Here is a 22620-nt window from a genome sequence, read left to right as displayed (position 1 = left end):
TAATACTCTGCCAGCACCACCTGGTGGAGCTATAGGGTACACATTGCAGTTGATGATGAAAAACACGGTAGGTAGGTGTTTTATTTTTTATTTTTATAATGTTGATGTTCATTTTTTCATCAGGTTTATTATGAGGGTCCCAAGTCTTCCAGGCTGGTTAAGATTTTTTTTTTTCTGTTTGTTAGGGTACCAAGCCATCCTGGTGGTAAACTAATGATTATCTTCTGTTTATAAGTCCCCTACTGGTTTCACTGGAGGGGATTACAGGTTTGCTGTCAGTCTGTCTGTCGGTCCGCTTGTCCCACCAATGGTTTTTCAGACTTCTTTTCCCAATACCCTTTAAACATATTCAACTGAAATTTGCGACATTGATTTATTATGATAAGCTATGGAAATGGTTCAAGTTTCAGAGCATTTCATCAATTTTTCACAGAGCTGTTCCATTTTTGGACTTCGAAAATATCACATTGGTCGGGGACATTTATTGCAAAGCAATTCTTACTCTCGTTATTATTATTAGGGTTCCAATCCTTATCAGGCTGGTTGGCACCACATTGATTTTGTTATACCATATTATTATTATTGTATATTGTATTTCCGCTGTTTTTGGACGTTTATTACCTCCGCCACCGGAGGTGAAGGAGGTTATGTTTTCATGCCTTTGTGTCTGTTTGTCTGGTTGTTTGTTTGTCTGTGTGCAGGATATCTCAAAAAGTTGTGGACGGATTCGGATGAAACCTGCTGGACACGTTGGGTGTGTGACAAGGAAGAATTGATTCCATTTTGGTGAAGATCCGAATCCAGATCCGGATCTGATAATATTTTTAAGTGATTCTTCACCATCGAGAGATAGTGCGAAACTAAACATCTCTGAGGACCTTGATAAAATCACAAGCTGGTCAAACATTTGGAATATGTCTTTCAATCCAGACAAATCCCACACACTCACTCCCTCCGGAATGTCCCTCTGGCGAACTATCCCATCGACTTTATTTACAATCCTGAAGAAATTCAGTCACCCTGACTGTTGGGCCTCAACAGCAGCCTCACCAAAATGACAGTTTCTGTATTTCAATAGCTTGAGTTGGTGGTCGTAAAATAGATGTGTTGGTTAAGGTATAAGTACCAGTAACCTGCAAGGTAGGGTGTGCATGATTGGATGTATTATGATACGAGATCCGTCGAAAAAATAACGGGACTGAGCCTGCTGTGTGCTCCACTTACACAACTTGAGTGAACGGGTTGCATCACAGTCTTTCGCAACATTCAAGCAATATATATATGATTGGTGATGGTTGACTGCGCTCATTGCGTAATTTTTTACAGGTTGTGCTTTACACATTGTCAAGTCTGAGCCGTCACGCTATGAGAAGTGAGCAGAGATCCAATCTGAATTTTCTTGTCAAGCTTTGCAAAACACCTTCCGAATTCTTCGCTATGCGCAAGCAAGTCTATGGGAAAGAAACGATGTCACGTACACGTGCATTTGAATGGCACAAGAGGTTCAAAGAGGGACGGGGAGGAGGTTGAAGACGATCCCTGGTCTGGAAGACCTTCAACGAGCAGAACGGCAGACAACATGGAGCGTGTGAAACAGATGGTGCGCGTAGATCATCGACTCACAGTCCAGATGATTGCTGAGGAACTTTCCATCAACAAGGACACTGTCTGGAGCATCATCACTGAAAATCTCGAAATGCGCAAGGTGTGCGCAAAGATGGTCCCCAAGCTGTTGAACGAGGACCAGAAACAGCAAAGAGTCACTGTCTGTCAAGACATTATCGAGCCTCTCGAGGATGATCCAGACCTGCTCGGGAGAGTTATTACTGGCGATGAATCATGGATATTCGAATACGATCCCGAGACCAAACGGTAAAATCGTCAGTGGAAAAGTCCGCCATCACCAAGACCAAAGAAAGCAAAGATGTCGAAGTCGAAGGTCAAGGTGATGCTCATCACGTTTTTTTGACATCAAGGGCATCGTCCACTTTGTGTTTGTACCACAGGGTCAAACAGTGAATCAATACGTGTCCAAGGAGATCCTCCGGCGCTTCATGAGATCAGTCCGGGACAAGAGGGATCTGTGGGAGAACAACGACTGGGTGCTCCACCATGACAACGCCCCTGCTCACAGTGCCCTGAGCATCTGACAGTTTCTGGCGGAGAGGAACGTGCCAACTCTGGAGCAACCCCCGTATTCGCCAGACTTGGCCCCTTGTGATTTTTTTCCTATTCCCCAAACTCAAGTGGATGGATCAAGGGGACGCGATTTTCTGATGTGGAGGCCATCAAAAGGGCCGTGACAACAGAGCTCCGGAGGATTCCAGAAGAAGTCTTCCGGGGGTGCATCGAAGCGTGGAATAAGAGGATGGCCAAGTGTGTGACTGGAGGGAAACTATTTTGAAGGGGACGAGCTGTGATTTAAATATATTTTTTAGAATAAAATTTCTGAAGTCAGTCCCGTTACTTTTTAGACGGACCTCATATAATGGAATGTGTGATGAGCATTATGAATACATGACAATAGTACATTAAACCGTCTAACAACGAAGATAGAAAAATTTGAATAGTGAGGTTGCATTGTTGGGTTGACTGACTGTCCAGACACAGCGGAGATTGTGGATCTACCATTCAGAGAGGTTCTGGGCTTAAAGGAAGAACAGAGCCCAGCCTGTGATCTGAGTAGTCAGAAAATGGATCAGTTTTCTAATTCTCACAAGTTAATAAAGTTTTTTTTTTACTTTCAGTAAACAACTATTTTGAGGTTTGCAATTAAGATAAAGTTAAATATAGGGTGTTACAGAAGTAGTATCATTTACAACATCCTTTAAATGTTATAATGCAATGCTTTAGGAATAAATGTTGGATGTTGCTGTTCCTGTTCAATGAATGATTTGATTTGTGAGGAACAGACTTGTGAAAAAGACTGTGTGCGTACGTGTGTTTTGTGTATGATAAAGATGATGAGTGTGTGATGTGAAAACCTCGAGCAAGGAAAGTAAAGAGCTTTAACATGAGACAGCATTGTCGGATTGACTTGCTCAATGGACACAGTCGAGATAATAGATCTATCAGTGCTCGTCCTTGTTCATTGGTACTAGTCCTTGTTTTGTAAATGCACGCAACTTCCCATTACTTCTTCATATATGCATCTTCTCCACTTTGGTGATATTTGTATAAACATGGTGAAGGCATTCATTCATGTTTGGAATGTTTGTACATCATTTGTGCAATGTCATAACAGGAATTGTTATTTTCCCCCAGGTTGATATTGAAGTTCACTTCAAAAGAGTTTTATTTACAAACTGACAACGTACAGCAGGCACATTTTCCTTGCACTTTGCCACACCTGCCAGGTGAATTGGATTTGTGGGATTGTTTTTATTTTTTTCAGCAGCCTAAGTTCAGATATTCATCCTAAGTCTGTGCTGATTTTGAGTACAGTCAGCCAACCTTGAGGAAATTCATTTATCAGTGTCAAGGAGGAATTACGAGCCTCTTCGGTACTTCATGGTCAAAGCTCAAACTTTGGTCAGCGTAAGCAGTAAAAAAGGGTTATTCACCCAAAATTAAAAATATGATCAACTTTTTATGCTGCCAGGAAGATGTTACCAAATGGCAGTATGCAACTACAAACTATACGGTATGAAATGGAGAATAAATTACTATTTTTTTGATTTGTTGTTCATTCCCGGTCATGAACTTTGCACATGTGTGTTTTCAACTCCCAAGGTTATCTCTTTCTTTCAGAAGTTTCTCGATTCAAATGTTGCCAAGAGAACCAATTCAGTGTTGAATAAATTTAAGCCAAGTATATAATGACTTCTGTCAATATTGATGGACTAGATTTGTTACATTTTATGTTCTTATTATGTGTGTCTGAAGGTTGTTTAAAAAGTTAAGCCCAACCTAGAAGGGTTTTTTTGTTTCAAAGGTTTTTGTATCCTCTCAGGAATGAAACACTGGAAATTTGGAAGGTGGGGTTGAGGGGTGGGGGAGAGGGGGAAGGTCTAACAGGGGTAGAAAAGATCATGGTTTTGGATTGGGGATAACTTGAGATGGTGGTGAACATCTGTCTATAAGACTTGGAGGGAAGAATGAGATTGAAAAGAATGTGGAAGTTGGTTCCACAGGGTGAGGGGGAAGAGAAACATACGAGTGGTGAGCAGTGATTCTCGATTTTGGGAGTTTTTCCAGAATGTGGTGGATTGAGGGTGGACTGCATGCACCTGCAGAAACCTGGGGAGGTACAAAACACGGAAAGAGCAGAGGCTGCAAGACCACAAAGTAGGTGGTAGAAGACAGAAAGAGACCACCGACCTCTATGCGATGGGAAAGTGATAGGCCCATAGACTCAGATTCGGTGAGGGAGGTTCCAATGATCTTGAAGACCTTGGTTTCCATGGCATAAAGCTGAGTAAGGTGTGAAGGTGTCCCATAGGGGAGAGCAGTACTCCGTCAAGCTGTGGATGAAGGCCATGTAGGTGGAGAGGTTAAGTTGTAGACTCATTACAGTTAATACAAAGAATCCATATAATTTCTAAACATAATCTCCTAAAATGCATTGGCATTTTTCTCATTAGTGTTCAAAAATTTCTGTCAGCTTGCAGATAAAATGATGATTTTTTGTTTTTGTCTGGTCCTGGATCCAGTGAACAGCAAAAGTGAACATCCAAAATGGATTTGGACGAAACTAGGTGGACAGGTTGGGTGTATGACAAGGATGGATCAATTAAATTTTGGTGAAGATCCCAATCCAGATCCAGATAAGACTTTTTTTAATTTTCTTGTGATTTTTCGCCATTAAGAGATGGGGCCATACACAATATGCTATATAGCATGATATTTCAAAAAGTTGTGAACTGATTCGGAGGAAACTTGGTAGATGAGTTGGGTAGGTGACAAAAACAAGCTGATTCGGATTTGGAGGTCCAGATCCAGATCCGGCCTATCAGTGGGATAGAAAACGTAAACTGTTCAGCCTGGTGGAGATATGCGCTCTACTAAATGTTGTTGTCACTGTGCTGTTTTATATATTTTTATTTTGCTTTGAGAAGTATTATTACATGTATAATTTTGTGTGCTACTTCCTTGTCCTTATAAAAAGTGTTCCTGCTGTTGTAGAATTATAAAGGACTTTTAAAACAGCAGTCCTTATGATTAAACGGACGCACATTATTGTTCCAAATAAATCGATAATTAGCTTTCCAATTATTCTATGACAGCAAGAACGCTTTCAGAATGAAGCATGACACACAGATGGATGGATGCTTCTTTGTAGTAATGGATGATTACAGATAATAATGATAATATCTTCTGCATCCCAAACAATGGAAGTCCACACCTTTCCAGCTGATTCTTTTGACTCGAATGTTTTTTTTTTTTTTCTAAAGGTGGAGACTTGGTATGCTTCTTCTGTATGGACTGTCTTTTAGATTGTTAGCCTGCATGCGCGAAGCAAAAAGCAAGCTTAAGCAATTGGTTCATGTCCGTCTGTCTTATCAGTTTATGATCGAGGACCAACTAATTTAAATCAAATGTTATCTTTTGAACACAAATCAGAACATGAAGAGGAATACGAGTTTGCCATTTACCATACTTTGGCTCTGAATTCATCCTGAAACCACACAGGTGCAGAAAAGTGAAATAATTGATTTATTTTATCTGTCTGTCTAGCAGTCAGAGTTAAAAATCATTCCAAACAGGAACCTTACTGTTTTTATAGTTGTCATAAAGGACACAAACAGGCATGAATAACGACTGCAACTTGTTACAAAGGGTAGTGTAATACACTGGGTAAAACGGTGGTAAATTAATTTTTTTATATGCCTTTAAACCTTTATTTAAATTGAATTATATACTTGAACACTGTGGAACACAAATCACCTTCACAATACTTCCAAGAACCATGCTATATATTGATATATAACATGAGAGGGTGAGACAATTGAGAGGGACAGTATTGAGGTGAAGACGAGTCCACCAATATGACTATGTAAGTACGAGGCCGATTGATGCTACATTCTATGGTCATCAATAAAGCCTCCATCTCGTAAAATGTGACTCAACGTCTTATTACATTGTATAAAGGTGATGTACAAGACTGCTTAAATAGCACTTTAATGATAAGATCGTGTTTTTAACGACCTTTAAAACCATTTTATTAAAATTGAAGTACAGAGACACATGGGCGTCGATTGCTTTTGAAAAGTGGGGGGGACATTGCATGTCCAGACAGACCACGAAGCCCACTTCGTGCCGGCGTGGACACAGCAAGTCTACCCTTGCAAATTCTTCATTTTATACGCTCGTTGACATGCTGCCTTCTGATCACACAAATCCCTTAAATTAATCTGACCATCTATCGACCATCTTTTTATCAAATGTAAGCAGACGGAGCGAAATTAATTAAACATTAATCATACACATTTCAAAGTTTCAAGTGTCATCAAATATATATATATATATATATATATATATATATATATATATATATATATATATATATATATATAAAGAATTGTTTATCAAGCTTCCTTCTCACGACCCTTGAACTGATTCACTAAATATAAACTGAAAACTAGACTGACATACAAATTGATATTACACGAGTACGGTCAACTTACCTTAAAACCTGCCAAAAATATAGTTGTAGTATTCCCGCCCGCCCGGCGTGCGAACGACCGCTTTTCACCAATAGCAGCCGGTTCGCCCACCGGATGGACAATCCAGTCGTGACTTTCTGCAATGGCGTCAGAAACCAGTCACTGATGGGTTTTCAATCCCACCACTACCTTGTCCGTACCCTACCCGCGCTACAGGGTCCGATCGCCAAATCTTCGATTTACCTAATTATTCGCGTAGGTAGGTTACCGAGAGGTTGTACCTCAACGGGACCGCTTGGAAACGAGCCGCTTAAGCAGCTCGCTTCCTTTTGGGATAACCGAGCGGGGTAATATCGTGCAGTCCCGTTGGACCCGATCACTTTACCGACTATTTAACAACCAACTAATATTCCGCAATGCAAGATGGCGTTTCAATGGGGGCATGGACGCAACGAACAGGTTTACATTTAAACCAGCACATTTATTTACTCTACGTATGCAGGAACAATCATGCAGTCATTCAAACCCACCAACATGCACGTACACAGAACAAGCAATGGATGCGGCACGGCACGTGGGCAAGACAAAGCGCTACAAACGTCTATAAGTAATTATTAATGTACAGTCACTTACACAGTTTTACTGACTGGACTCGGCGCAACAACATTCATTCGAAAGAAAAGCAGGAAAAAGACCCCATCAAAGGCAATGGGGTCAGACTGGACCTCTTGGGTCTTTATGGCGTGGGACTTGGCAGACCGAACGAGTCCCACGAGACCGTTGCAGGTTACCTGCACCCTCGTGGTGTCTGGTTTTGGCGACCCGCGACGTCCCGTCCCCACAGCAGCTGGCGTAGCCGCGGTCGAGCTCGGGCCTTCCGCGCGGCAGGCGAGCTCTCTCCGGCTCTCTCCACACGAACGCGCTTGGGCGACCCGCGATGCTCCTTCCCCACGGCAGCTAGCATAGCCGCGGTCGAGCTCGGGCCTTGCCAAGCGGCCGGGTGATTCGGTCTCGTCGGCAACTCGTTTGAGAGGAACGAACGGGTCTTTGGTCTCTTAGAGTTGATGCTCTGTAAGAACCTGTCCGTCCCTCAGTGATGCTCGAACTGCGCCGAAGCCCGATCACCTTGGACCACCTGTCGCTGGCTGGCGAGCTCTCTCCGGCTCTCTCCACACGAACGCGCGGTTTGCGCGACACAGCAGGCAAGGCTGCCCCTCCAGCTCGCGTCTCCTTGGCGACGCCCGGACTCTCCACCGACTGCAAGCTCCAAGCTCCCGACTCCGCCACGAGCCCAGATTTCCACGCAGCTCCTTGGCTTCTGGCTTCCTCCCGACTCCCCGACCTCTCCAGGCTGACTCAGGCCGACCGATCAACTCGAACGCGAGCTTGGCGCTCTGCTCGTCCTTTTACAGGGCTGGTGAGACGCGGTTTGGCCTCCGATCCTCGACCTCTAACCTCTGACCTCTGCGCGGAGAGCGGACGTGCACGAGACCACCAAGCTTGATCCGACGAGCAAACGTCCCACGTCGCCCTACAGTGACGCCGCTCGATGCCGACTCGCCACGGCTGGCGCAAAGATGGCGTCGTTTCGGAGACGAAGGTGAGGCGATGTTTGTGGTGTGGAGATGTTGACGGTTGCTGGCGAAGTGGTGAGGATGGCGTGGCTTGGTGAGAGGCAGGTGTGGTTGTGGTGGTGGAAGGTAGTTGGTATGAAGCGGTTGTTGAGAGCGATGTTAGTGGTGGTGGTTGTAAAACGGTTGTTGAGAAAGATGTTGGTGGTGGACGTGGTTGGTCCAAAATAATGATGGTAAAGATTAACGGCTAACTCAAAGATCACAGCCCGGTTAACATGAATAGTTCCCTTTAAACAACGGTGGGGAAATCTATCTGGACACGGACTTATCGGCCTAACTGATCGAGGGACCTTTATGGTGTTCTGTCAATTTCCACAGCCGTAACAATATGAACCCTCTTGTCTGCCGATCCAGTTAAAAAAACTTTGTTGCAATGTCTTGGGCGTCAAGTGCAGTCAGACGATCTCGGTGAACATGACAGATCATGAGATGGTTGAGGCGTTGTTGGGTCATTGTGGAACGTAACCAAGTCTTCATACGTCTGAGTGTGCTGAATGACCGTTCAGCTTCGCATGAACTTGCTGGGGAAACCAATGGAAGCCGAAGCAAACGTTCCACCTGTGGGAACATTCGACGGACTTCCGGCACCATGTCTACAAATATCTTACGGTAATCCTCAACAGATGAACCACTGAACTGGTTACGAAAGAAGCCAAGTTCTTGCTCTGGGGCAGCGTTTCTCAACCGGGGGCCCGTGGCCCCCCAAAGGGGCCATCGGCCTTCGACCGGGGGGCCATGAGCGGACGCCGAAAAACTGCGATTCAGAATGCAGAAGCTTGTAATGTACAATTAAGGTGACGAGTCTCCGGTCATAGTGTCAAAGTAAAAAGGGTAGATGAGTTTAACCACGATTTTAAAAGAGAAGGTGGAGCCCACAGACCATTCATAGTAAACCAATGTTTACAAAAACGTTAGAATTTTGTTTTTTTCAATTTTTTTTCTCAGATGTCGAAGGTTCGAAAATGGAATGACAGCTATGTCAAGTTTGGATTCACGAATTTCAGTCGAGATGGCGTGGACTGCGCGCAATGTCTGCACTGCTCGGTCGTGATGTCAAATGTGTCACTACGTCCTTCCAAAATTTTAAACCATCGCGACAAGATGCATCCCGGAAGGAAGGAAGATAATATCGACGCTCTGTCTGCGAAACGATCATTATATGACCGTGAAGCGACACTTCCCAAATTTGGATTCCGGCCAGAAGAAAAACCTGCTCTTCAATCCAGCTACGAAGTGGCATTCCGAATTGCAAAGTGCAAGAAGCTGCACACTATTGCTGAGGACCTTATCAAGCCATGTACAGAGAAAATGGTGGAATTGATGATCGGACCAGAGGTGAAAAAGAAGATCCAGCAAGTTTCGCTCTCTAATGACACGATCCGATGACGGATTGCCGAACATGGCCGCTGATGTGTGCCGTCAAGTTTCTCCGAAATCAAACAAAGCACGCTCCAGGCGAACCTTCAATTAGACGAGTCTACCGACACCGCCCTGTAAAGCCAGTTGATCGCCTTCGCTCGCTACGAGAGAAAGGGAAAGATGAAGGAAGAGTTCTTCTTCTGCAATACCCTACCAACCACAATGACAGCGGCAGATATAAAAGCTATTGTGGACTCTTTTTTTTGAAGCTAATGGACTCGGTTGGCAGAATTTCAAGCACATTTGTACTGATGGTGCCCCAGCGATGGTCGGCGTCAGAGGAGGGTTCGTCACGCTTGCAAAGAACGAATGGCCCCATGTGACGTCCTCCCACTGTTCGCTCCACCGAAATGCTCTTGTGTCAAAGACTCTTCCGCATCGTTTGCTGGAAGTCATGGACGTCGCGGTCAAAGTGATCAACTTCATTCGTGCGAAGGCCAAAAATCATCGGCTCTTCCAACTCCTGGCCAACGAAATGGGAGCGGAACATGTTGGACTTCTGTTCCACACCAAAGTTCGTTGGCTATCGAGGGGGAAATGTCTCTCTCGGCTGTATGAACTCTGGGTTGAGGTGGAAATCTTCCTGCGAGACAACGAAAACAACCTCCATTTCCACTTCGACAATGAAGAGTTCATCATGATGCTCGCCTACCTGGCCGATATATTCGGCCGACTCAAGGAAATGAACCAGTCCTTGAAAGGCCGTGATGTGACAGTCAGTGACGTTCAAGACAAGCTTGCCAGACTGTCTGCTAGAATGGAAGTCTGGCAGGCACGAATCAAGGCCGGGTCCACTGCCTCGTTTCCTTTCTTGGACGAGCACCTGCAGACGCAGAGGATTGAGCTTCCCGTCGGCATCAAAGATTGCATCACTAGACATCTCGACAATCTCTCCGCTGAGTTCAAATCATATTTTGACGATGCACCATTGGATGTTCCGTGGCACAAAGATCCGTTTAACGCCAAAATTGAACCTACTGAAGATGAAGCAGAGGAGCTGGCAGAGTTGAAGGTTTCAAAAGCAATGAAGCTGGTCTTCAGTTACAAAGAAGACCACTCCACATTCTGGTTGTCTGTTCAGGATGCATATCCACTACTCAGCAAGAAGGCATCCGTAATGCTCATTCAATTTGCCACAACATATCTTTGCGAATCTGGATTTTCTGACCTTGCGACCCTTAAAACGAAGTCCAGAAACCGTCTTGACGTTGGGAACGATATTCGCCTTGCTGTGTCCAAGACGAAGCCGGACATAAAAGGCCTCGTCAGACAAGCCCAACAGCAAGTGTCTCATTGATTGTATTGTTTAGAAAAATGTTTACTTTGATTTATCTTTTAAGACTGAGTAAATAAATTTCATAAAACGAAATCTGCATCTTTTATTGAAGGGCAGGGGACCACGAATGTTAAGCGATTCGGTAGGGGGGCCATGGGCCATCAAAGGTTGAGAAATGCTGCTCTAGGGAATCCGACAGTTCGGGATATTTGCGGACTATTTGTGGTTTGAATGACCCAGACAGGAGCATTTCACCCAAGTCCCTATACGCCATGAGGTCGGTTGATGTGAAGTACTCGTTTAAGTTCTCGGATGCGCTGTCGACGACTTTGAAAAATTCAACTCTGTATACCTCCTCTGCAGAATTGGCAGTGTATTCCTGCGTGCCTCCATGAAGTCTCTTCGGAAGCTTGCGCTTGCGAGGGAGGGTCACTGGATCAAGTTGGCACTGCTGGAGCTTCTGTTGTGCTGCTTCGAAAACCTCCTTAAATGTCTGGTCGGTACGGAGAGATTGGAGATTCTGTGCAGTTACCTTTGCAGCAGTAAGCATACCAGAGACGGTAACTTGTGAACCCTGAAGTGCCTTATTGAGGTATTCCAGGGATTGGAGAACGGGCAATGATGCAAACAGACCGATAACACACTTTCCTGATGAAAGACAGCTTCGAATACCTTTGGCTCGCGATGCCGTGTTCGTACCAAAGTCATCACTTGCTTGTTGAAGGGCATCCAGTACCACTTCATAGTTATCCAATGTCGATTTCACGGCAGGAGAACGAGTTAACCAACGCGCCGGGCAAATTGGCCTCAGGCGTGTAGGGCAAGGAGTGTCAGCATCGTCAGCGTGGATATTCCAGTACAGATGCTTGAATTTTCCAGAGTTGTTGTAGATGTTGCTGAGTACCTGGACATAATCAAGGGCGTCTCTTATGAACGGTGCAGTTTGTAGGGCTTTGGATGTAATGAGTTGGATGACATGAGCTCCACAGTGAACATAATTGGCCAGCGGTTGGAGTTTTTTTAGCTGTGCTTGACAGCCCTTGTACTTTCCGGACATGTTGCTTGCCCCATCGTAAGTCTGCACTCTAAGGTGTTCAATAGGGAGTTGACACCGAATTAGGACATCCTGAAGCATCTTACAAAGTGATACTCCTGTTGACAATACTTGGTAGAGGCCGATGAGATCTTCTTGAACATCAGAGGAATCCGTCACATAGCGCACACACACCCACTCCTGCTCATTACCCTGAATATCTTGTGTTCCATCAGTTACGAGTCCAAACTGAGTGGACATTTCATTCATGTTACTGCAGATATTTCTGAGGATGGCATGACTCATCAACTGTAGAATTTCGTTCTGAATTTCTCCACTTGTGAACGTCGTCTTCCTTGACAGCCACGTCTTGAGGTTTACATCATCCTCGGCCCGCAAATGTAAGAGCATTTTGAAATTCCCTTCAGAGGAATCCTTCCCACGAATTGCAAAACCTTGTCGGGCTAAATATTGCAGTGAGGTGATAATCTTCAGAAGTGCTGACCGTGCAGATCTTTGCTCTTCTAGCTGTTTGCTGCTCAGCTGCACATGGACACCAGGTTGACTTCTGCGACATTTCAGATTTTCAAAGACAAGCCAATGTGTGCTTGATCGTTCGTGTTGTCTGAATTTTTCTGTGGCCTTTTTCCAGTTCCGAAAGCCCTTTGAGACAAATGCGTCTTCTGCACAGCGGGCAAGTTCAGTAAGTTTTTCACGAGAAGCGTCCGTACAGGTGTGACAGAATACACCGCCAATGCTCTGATCAAAATGAAGCCATGGAAAATCTTTAAACCACTGTTGTTGAAACTTCAACTTTCGGTTTGGCAGTATTTGGACTGGGATACAACTGACATCATGAGGTTGAAAAGGCTGATCTGGGAAATTAGGCCAAGCACTCGCACATGCATCCTTTTCTGCTATCTTCTCATTTGTATCGTCCACCTCTTTCTGGGAACTTGATTGCTCCAGGAGAGTGGTCGGGGATGTGCTACTTGATGCTGTCGCGAAAAACTTTCTGATATCCATATCCTCTATGAAACGAGAAGGGAATTACATTTCAGTTGAATAAATTTTGACATGTGAATTACAAGGGTTATTTTTGCGTAACAGGGCATTTTTAAGGTCAACGTACTTTTGGCTAGGTCACTATACCTCCAGGCACAATGTCGACATGTGATAAGCTTTGCGTAGCACATGTATTACTAAAAGAGCGCCGATACGAGTTCAGTTCTTAATTCAGCATCTGAGCTCCCAATTTAGCATTCCATTACTCGCTTTGTTCCTGGCTACACACTTATTACTTTTATTACTTTTGGTTAGGGTCAGATACCCTGGTATTTTATTACCTGGGATTATTAATATTCATCATTTTATTTAATCTGCATTTAATTAACCAATGAGCAAAAGTTGAGTGAGATGATTATGATATTATTGGTTCATAGTTAGTGTCGTCGTTAAAGATTGTGTTCTTGATTTGCATGCCATCAAAAGGGTTCACCAACAGAATGAGCTAAAATCAGTTGTAATGTGAACATTTATCTAATTCTTTACCTCTCACAAACCACGAGACCAGGAGACGAGGGATTAAGATCTGTTGCCGTCCGGACGTGCACTCTCTTCTTTCCAATTATTGTACATAGTTTGTTGATTTGTAAATACGTTCATCATTTCCACCAGTGCGTGCCCGTACGTGCAAAAAAAGAAAAAAAAACACAACAACTTTGAAACCGCGTGCCTGTGTTTAAGTATAGTGCGTGCCCGTACGTTTTGTTTAAGTATAGTGCGATATAAGTTAGAAAGGTGAAATAAACCATTTTGGTCGATAAAGGGGTCCAGAACCGTTGCGGGGTCGACATGGTGCAGAAGAAGCTGACAATCTTCTTTATTTTATTTTCAACGCCGCATTTAAAATCTCTAATTTAATCATTCTAAATCACACAGTTTAATGAGACACCTTATTCTGTCGGTCTATCCTTCGTCTTTGTCCTCGTGCAAACGGAAAATTATTCGGATGATGGCAGAAGAGAAATTCCTTCCAGAACGTTATTTTTCCGAGTAAAAATTGCAAGCCGCGGCTAAGCTACTTAGCCTAAGCCTTTTTTTAATCGGATTTTCGAGGTAATCTCATTACTACCCTATAGATACTGTATAATCCGAGAACAGAATTCAAACATAATTTTCCGTTCGTTTGTCCAAACCGCTGAGGTGAATTTTGCATATTTTTCAACAGCTACCTTTTAAAATCTATAATTTAATCCTCATAAGTCCGACGACTGAATGATACCTCTCGTTTTGTAGGTCTATACCTCCCCTAAGTCCAAGTCCCGATGAAAAAATCATTTGCATTAACCACCGCAAAAGCGAGTGAATCAGCGCATTTTATTTTATGTTTCCCAAGTATTCAAAGCTAATTTAGTCGCCAAAATACCCACTTTCCTTCGATTTTCACCCGGTTTTCAACGTTGGGATTTAGGCCACTATTATCGACTGCGAAATATGAAAACAGAATTACAAAATATCTTTCCCTTCGTTTGTGCGAGCTGGTGGAGTGAAACCGCGTCATCCTGCACAAGCTCCACCATCTCAATCAGCATACCAGGCCGCAAAATCTTTTATTGGCTTATAAGTCGATGGTGCAAAGTCACAAAAATTAAACACACACATCATCGTGCAGGTAATAATATCAGGCATCCGGCGATACAAGTTAGAAAGGTGAAATAAACTATTTTGTTCGCTAAAGGGGCCCCCGAGCCGTTGCGGCCTAACACTATCCAAGGTGTGGCACTCCGGGCCATGAAGCCACGATTTCTTTAAACACTCATAAAATGATGATACAAAGTCCAAAAACGTCCCAACATACCTCAATGTCCAGATCACGTTCCCTGTTAGTGGGTGAATAATCCAACGCTTGGTGAATTCTGCTTCGCAATGATAGGAAGAGCCGACATCAAAGGATCAAAAAGTGACGTTGCTATGGACGCTTGGCCAGTGGGAGACCGTGGCTTGGGAAGCATGGATTCTCAATGTTGAATTGTTAACCTTTTTTGTTGAGGGTTTAATGGCGCTGTCAGAGCCAGGAGGCTCTATCCACGCCACGCACCAGAATCTGATCAAACTTGCCTACAGCCATAGCCCTTCAAAGGCAGATACATTTTAAATTGGTCTCCCACATTCCTTCAGGAATTTTAATACTACCTTACAGAGTTGAGGGTGCTTCCAGTTCATCTGCCGCAACATCACCTGCAGGTCCAACACCCTTATCCCCATAATTCTTATACGCCGTACGAGACGCTGCCTCGATTCCCCATAGAGAGGGCAATTTAGAAATAAGTGGTTTAAATCTTCAGGTTTTCTGCACACATCACAGAACCCCGTTGGGTGACATCCAATTCTATGGAGGTATGCATTTAAGTGACAGTGCCCGAGTCTTATTCTACAAAGCATGACCTGGTCCCTCCGGGAGAGCCTGGGGAGCTTAACAAGTGGAACCACCTCTGACTGCACCTTGTGAAAAAAATCTCCCCTTTGTGCAGGAGTCCCACTGACATTGCCATTTTCTCACAATACGGTCCTTGACCAGACTAATGATTTCTGAAGGTCCCAAGAGGATTTGGGTGACATTGTCCATTCTGAGGGCCTGTTTTGCTGCAAGGTCACTGGCCTCATTCCTCCTGATGCCCACATGAGCAGGGATCCAGCACAAATCCACCACCAGACCCCTCCAGTTCATGATGTTATACAAATGCCAAGCTTCTAGGACCAAGTCATATCTGCAGCCACCCTGGACGGATTCCAGTGCCTTTAATGCCGAAAGTGAGTCCGAGAAGATAACTACACTAAGAGGATTGAACTCGATTATCCATTCCATAGCTAGGACGATTGCAAATAGTTCTGTCAAGAAAACTGAAAGATGATCGGTTAACCGAAAAGCCCTGACCACACGGACATCAGGGATACATAAAGCCGCCACTGTCCTTCTTAGAGAGGGTTCTTTGGACCCATCCGCATATATATGCAAAGATTGACTCCAACTTGTATTTATAAACTCGATAGCCAGGTTGCGCTTTACCACAGGAGTAACTGAATCCATTTTTCCCCAGAGATCCATGCGGAGACGGAGGGGTTCGAGTGTCCAGGGGGGCCAAATGGGAACTTTATGTTGGGGGCTGACTGGAAGGGAGTCCAGCTTCATTTCCTTGGCTAACTTGATACAGGCAAGGCCAAGAGGCAAGGAAGCAGAGTTGTTGTCTAACTTCAGGTATTCCCAACAATTTTCAAATAAGGATTTGCCAGGATGGCTGTCCCCAGAAGAAATGGATCTAGCCCAATATTTCATTCTCAGCATCTCCCAGCAAAGGGACAAGGGCATCTCACCTATTTCCACTAGAAGGGCAGACACTGAAGTGCTAGTAAAAGCACCTAAACATACACGAAGGGCTTTTGACTGGACAGTCTCAAGTTTTTTTCGGTTGCTCTTGGCCATATCACCGAAAGCCAGGCATCCGTAATCCAGGTGGGAATGAATTTTAGCTTTGTGTATCATGAGAAGACTGTCACGATGTGCTCCCCACTCTGTTCCAGAGAGACAACGTAATAAATTTATGCCTTTGGCACATTTACCTATCAGCTACTTCACCTGCGGGGTCCAGGTTAGTCCCTTATAGAAGGTGACTCCTAAGAAAGACACCACTCTAGATGGATGGATGCAAGTGCCATTAATTACCATTGCAATATCATCCGTTTTCTTCTTACGGGAAAATATGATAAACTTGGACTTATCAGCTGATAGTTTAAAACCCCAGTCTTCGGCCCATTTCTCCACGAGCCGGATATCGCCCTGAAGTTTTTTACTCGAAATAGCAAGATTTTTACAACGAATCCACATAGCAATGTCGTCAACAAACAGGAATAACTTGCTATGGAGCTTGCGGATGGAGGCAACATCATTTATCATAATACTAAAGAGTGTTGGGCTTAAGCAGCTTCCCTGGGGAATGCCCTTATCAGAATGAAATGAAGAGGAGAGGCTCAGGCCAACCCTCACCTGAAATGTTCTATCAGATAAAAAGTCACCAATCCAATCGTGCATTCTGCCATTGACCCCGAGGTTACACAATTTATAAAGGAGGCCATTTTTCCAGACTGAATCGTATGCCTTTTGGATATTGAGGAACACTCCCAGAAGAGACTCCTGATTACCTAGGGATTTCCTTGCATCATTTGCCAGTGCGGAAATGTGATCCATAACGGACCGTCCCTTTCGAAAACCGCTCTGGCCTTTATACAATAGGTTGTTCTTTTCCCAGAAGAAGACCAATCGGTTATTCACCATTTTCTCCATTAATTTGCAAACAACTGAGATAAGGGAGATCGGGTGATATGAAGATGGGACAGTGCCATCTTTCCCCTCTTTCAGGATAGGAATTACAAAAGCGTGTTTCCAATCGCCGGGAAGCTTCCCTAAAGCCCAAATCCTATTGAAGAAACTCAGGAACACTCTTAACACCCGATCATCCAAGTGTTTGAACATAAGGAACGATAACCGATCCGGGCCTGGGGCGCTATTCTTAACCGAACGAATCACCTGCTTCAGTTTCCAAATAGTGAAGTCAACATTGAGTGAAGGATTTGAAGGCAGAACTGTATTGGTGATCACCCTGGTTTGACTTACAACTTGGGGAAAACGAGCCTCTAAAACGTCATCCTTTATGATATTCTCACTACTAGAAAAGAATTGGCCCACGGCTTCTGCCTTGTCTGCATTAGAACACAGGGCTATGTTCTGGGAAATAATCACTGGAAAAGATCTCCCTCCTGACTTAACTCCCTGTATACTTTTGACTCTTCCCCATATAGTTTTGAGAGGGGTATCCGTATTAACTGATGAACAAAGTGATTTCCAAGAGGCAGACTTGGCCCGTTTTATAGTTCTTTGGGCTATCGCCCTTTTCCTCTTATACTCTATAACGTCCTCCAACCTGAGGGTTTTCCTAAGTCTCTTTAGAGCCGCCCATTTTCCCTGGATTGCCAATTTGCAATCCTCATTCCACCAGGGGACCTTAATTTTCCTACCCACTGAAGGAATTGAGGTTGGGATTGTTTCCCAAGCAATGTTATACATAATTTGAACAATATTCTTATTGATGCTATCAATGTTGTGAACACCAATCTCTTCCTTCACGTCCCTGACACATCGATCTGAAAACTGACCCCAATTCGCCTTAGAAAAGTTCCAAGAAGCTGGACCGAGAGAGTCCACAGAACCCCTTTCATATTGGAGATTTGTGATCACAGGAAAGTGATCACTCCCTAGGTTGTCATCATGGACTTCCCAATCACATCTCACAGCTTCTATTGAAGAAATAAGAGTGAGATCCACAGGGGACATCTTGAGATTGTTTATTATTGGATTATTAACATAAATTACATTGGGTCCTGAGACTGTTTGGCATCAGGACTGGTTTCTCTCTCTTTTTTATTGCCCGTCTTGTTAAATATCTTATTAATATCCTTGGTAGAAATACCATCCCAACCCAGATGTTTGCAGGCTGCTGAAACAATCATGCTAATCTTCTCCGATCTCCTTTGTACAACAGCTGTGCAATTTACGACCTCAGTAATAAATCCAATGAACCCCAATTTAGAAATGTTCAAAACCACCATGGCACTTGAATCCTCAGTTTGGCAATCCTGATCTATTGTCTCCGTCTGGCAACCAACCGAAACTGTTTGTATCTTAACTGGCGCTGGAATTTTAGGAATCCTATTCGTTTCTTTGACTGGCAATATAACTTTGGGGACCTTGAGCACCGCCTCCGCATACGATAACTTCCCAGTGGTTTTCACTTGCTGAATCTGGGCCGCTCTTTGAAATTCCAGACAGCCTCTGTAGGCTGCACTGTGCTCCCCACCGCAATTGGGACAGGACATCTTAATGCACGTACAACTTTCATACTCATGATCTCCATTACACTTGCTGCAATGCCGTTTACCCCGACAGGATGTTGCAGTATGACCGAATCTTTGGCATTTGTAACATCGTAAAGGGGGGGGATATACTCCCGATCAGGAAAGACTTAGTAGCCCAGGAACACTTTAGGGGGAAGGACCGGGATGGAGAAGGACAACACCACACGTGGTATCGACCTTCACACCATCCCTCACCGACGTAAGACGACGAGCATCCCCTACTCCCATGTCAGCCAAATGCCTCTTGATAACCTCCATATCAATGTCCAGGTAAATCCCGTAAATTACCCCCCGGCACTCCCTTAAAGACCTGGGGATGTAAGCAGATATTCGAATATCCCCAAAAATAGAGACTCTCAGAATCTTTTCCCGCTGGGCCACCGATTTGCACTGGATCAGAAGGTCACCCGATCGAAGTTTCCTTGCACAATGTATGTCACCAAATTCTTTCCCAATTACGGTAGCCAATTTTATAGGGTTATTGAAAATTAACGACTTGGACCCTTCCACAGCCGAAATTATAATTGGGAATTTATCCCCCGGCTCCTCTTTATCCTTAACCCCTTCCCGCACCTCTGACTCTTCACTACTTCCATCACCGGGCCTGCCCCTCTTCATGGCCGACACTCGAGAAGTTCTAACACTTCTTGACGAGGGCGCCCAATCATCCTCACCCGGTACCCCCTCCATATACTCTCATCCCCTGGGGATCCCCAAGAGTGAAAATAAGGACCTTACCGATCAATACCAAAATACAAGTACTCAGAACCAGAGGTGATAACGAAATACCGGAAGTACTTGGAAGCACCCCCTTCCTCCGTTTTTCTCCCCCAGAGATTCCTTCTAATCGAGTCGAACGAACTGATCATTTCCGCCAATCTCACGGATCACTGTTGACAAATTGTTAACCTATCATCTTTAATAGAACTATAATAGACCAATAAAACTTTAATAGAGATTAAAAAATTTATTCTTGTATTTGAGGAGCATCTCAGCCTGGTTGTACTAGAACAGCTCGTTTTGTGTTACGTAACTTACGTTCAATGAAAAAAGTGGGGGGGGGGGAAATCGATATGTTGTCCCCCCCCTTGATAAAAAGTAGGGGGGGACATGTCCCCCCCCCCGCCCCCACCAATCGACGCCCATACAGAGACATGACAGAAGTAAATAGACACCATGATTTTCAAATAATTTATTTATTGAACATTTGAAACTCATTTGATCCATTTTAATACACACACTCGTATTTTGTGGAATTCCCATTTGCAGATTTCTGCCCAGGCTTCACGCAAACGGGTTAGCAATTCTGTCCATGATGTTGGTTTCCTGGACTTTTTCCGCACAGCTCAATCCAATATTGCCCAGAGGTGTTCAATGGGATTCATGTCAGGAGACTTACTTGGCCATGGAAATTGCTTGATCCAATTTCTGTCCTGCCATTCCTTGGTCTTTTTTGCAGTGTGGCACGGAGCTCCATCCTCCATGAACAGAGTGTTGTTTTTGACCATCTGACCAGTGGAGAAGACGGGGAGACGTCCATCCTCAAGGATAGAAATGTGTATCGTAGAATTGATGTTGCCAACACACTCCACAAGCTCTGAACGACCAGTGCTCCAGATTGCTCCCCACACCATCACTGAAAAACCACCATGTTTGACAGTTGGCTGCAATCAGTTCAAAGAGAACTCTTAACTGGGAAGTCTCCAGACCATAAGCGTCCACTGTCAGAAAATTGAGTAAACTGGGAATCATCTTAAAAAAATACAGTTTGCCAAAACTCCAAGGGTCCGGTGGCCATCTCGTCAGCCCACTTCTTTCTCCTTTGAATGTTGGCTGGTCTAAGAAGAGGTTTTCTCCTAGCTGCTCTTCCAAAGTAGCCCAGTTAATGAAGGTACCGCACGACAGTTCTTGAGCTAACTTGGACCTCCTCTGCAACATCTGCTACCTTGAAACGGGGAGTTTTCTCAATGGGCCGCTTGACAGCTGGAAGACACCTGTCTGAGGGCCCAGATCAACCATAACGGGAAGCTATGGATTCCTTGCCTTCGCTGGTGAATTGCACAATCACCTGATTGACCGTAGAAAGCAGAATGCCAAGGTTCTGAGCTATCTGATGCTGGCTGACTCCACCTTCCGATTGGCCAACAATTTGTCGTCTTTGAAAATCGGAAAGTTTGTGGGCTCCCTGGGTTCGAGGTGTAGTTAATTGTCATACAAGACCCAGGAACTCGTTTCTGCAAATAAATAGTCGAATATTAGTACAAATCACCGAGTAAAACTGCGTTATACAGATGAAATGAATAAATTTAAGGTGTCTATTTACTTCTGTCATGTCTCTTTATATACTTAAACACTGCATGGGGTGTCGTGTTCTCGGAACGCTGTAGTTGATCAAAGTGATGAATCCATGTTTCATTCTTGGTGAGACAAAATTTTGTGGTTTTTTTTTCTTTCTCAGAAGTAATGCAGAACTTGATGAGAATCATCCACATATGTCTGATTCTGTTCAGCGGAGAGCAATTTGGGATTCCGTTTGGCCGTAACCTTATTCTTTTGAAGATGTTGATCGATGATGTCTTTCACGGCACTCTGTGAAAGAGTGACTCGCCAATCGTTTATGATGACAGATTCCATCAGATAAACGTTTTGTTCATCAACTGCCTCTGCTGGCCTTCCAGACTTTAGCTCACCTTTTCCTGCTCTCCCAACCATGAATTCAGGCACCCATTATTTGATGCTTCCATTGCCTTTTCTCCCAATACTTCCAACATGTTCATCTTGAATTTTGTTGATATTCATTTTCTGTTAAATCCGAAAACTTGATAAGTACACATCACATGACTTTTCTATTCATTTTCCAATGTACTTGTAGTTCACCCTCATCAACTTGAAGCAATTTGAAAAATATACATATGTGTGGTCTCCATATTTTGTATCTCCATACCTAATAAGACTGAATCTGGGAAATAGATATCACTTGAAGTATCCTCCTCCATCAGGATAGAAACATTGAACGACCATCATACCTGAGATTGTGTGGTAGCACGAATTAGTTCATTTGCACTGACACAAACTGAATGAACCTCGGGATGAAGATAGATGATAAATGAAAATATAAACCAAAACCACGCACCTTCAGGAATGTACGGGAGAGCAAGATTGGCAGGTCGAGTGCAGGCGATGTGTACTGCAGACTGTCGAGGGTATGTGTCAATGATGAGACGGCGATGTGCATGGGCAGAGCAAAAAAAGGTGATGTGTGAGCTCAAACCGAGTGGAAAAATGCTTTCAGCTCTGGTTATTTAAGGATTTGGCAATGGCCACAACTCAAGGCAAGCTACGTAACACCGGGCCCAATCCAGTCCCTGCAAGCGGCCATGATTGACAGGTCCCCTCCACCAATCTGGCTACATCTATCACACTCACACTGTTGGCTCCGCCTTTCTTCTACAAGCCCCAAAAATAACAAAATGGCTATTTCACGTCCACCTGCCCCATAATGCTGGGCGTCGTGGTGCACGCCTGTAATCCAGCAACTTGGAGGCTGGGGTTGGGGGATCGCTTGAGGACGAAAGCCCTGCGTTGTGCCATGCGAATAGATGGTACAAAGCAGCCCGGCCTATACGATGGAACCCAACCCTGATTGCCAGTCCAGATCAGATCTGTGGCTTGCCACAGTTATCA

At 44.2% G+C, this 22620-nt stretch overlaps 1 protein-coding gene and 1 pseudogene across 1 annotated transcript in view; one reads left to right on the top strand and one right to left on the bottom strand.

Moving 5' to 3' along the window:
* The window catches only part of LOC147029721 (protein turtle homolog B-like), a 162338-nt gene that overhangs the window by 129893 nt on the left and 9825 nt on the right, over positions 1 to 22620 (bottom strand). The window lies entirely within an intron of this gene.
* LOC147029723 (signal recognition particle RNA) lies at positions 22438 to 22579 on the top strand (annotated as a pseudogene).

Source organism: Eptatretus burgeri, chromosome 3, assembly GCF_056783735.1.
Source record: "Eptatretus burgeri isolate ZD-2024b chromosome 3, Ebu_testis_v1, whole genome shotgun sequence".
Lineage (NCBI taxonomy): Eukaryota > Metazoa > Chordata > Myxini > Myxiniformes > Myxinidae > Eptatretus > Eptatretus burgeri.
Note: the sequence above shows the minus strand (reverse complement) of the source record. Positions and strands in the feature narration are given on the sequence as shown.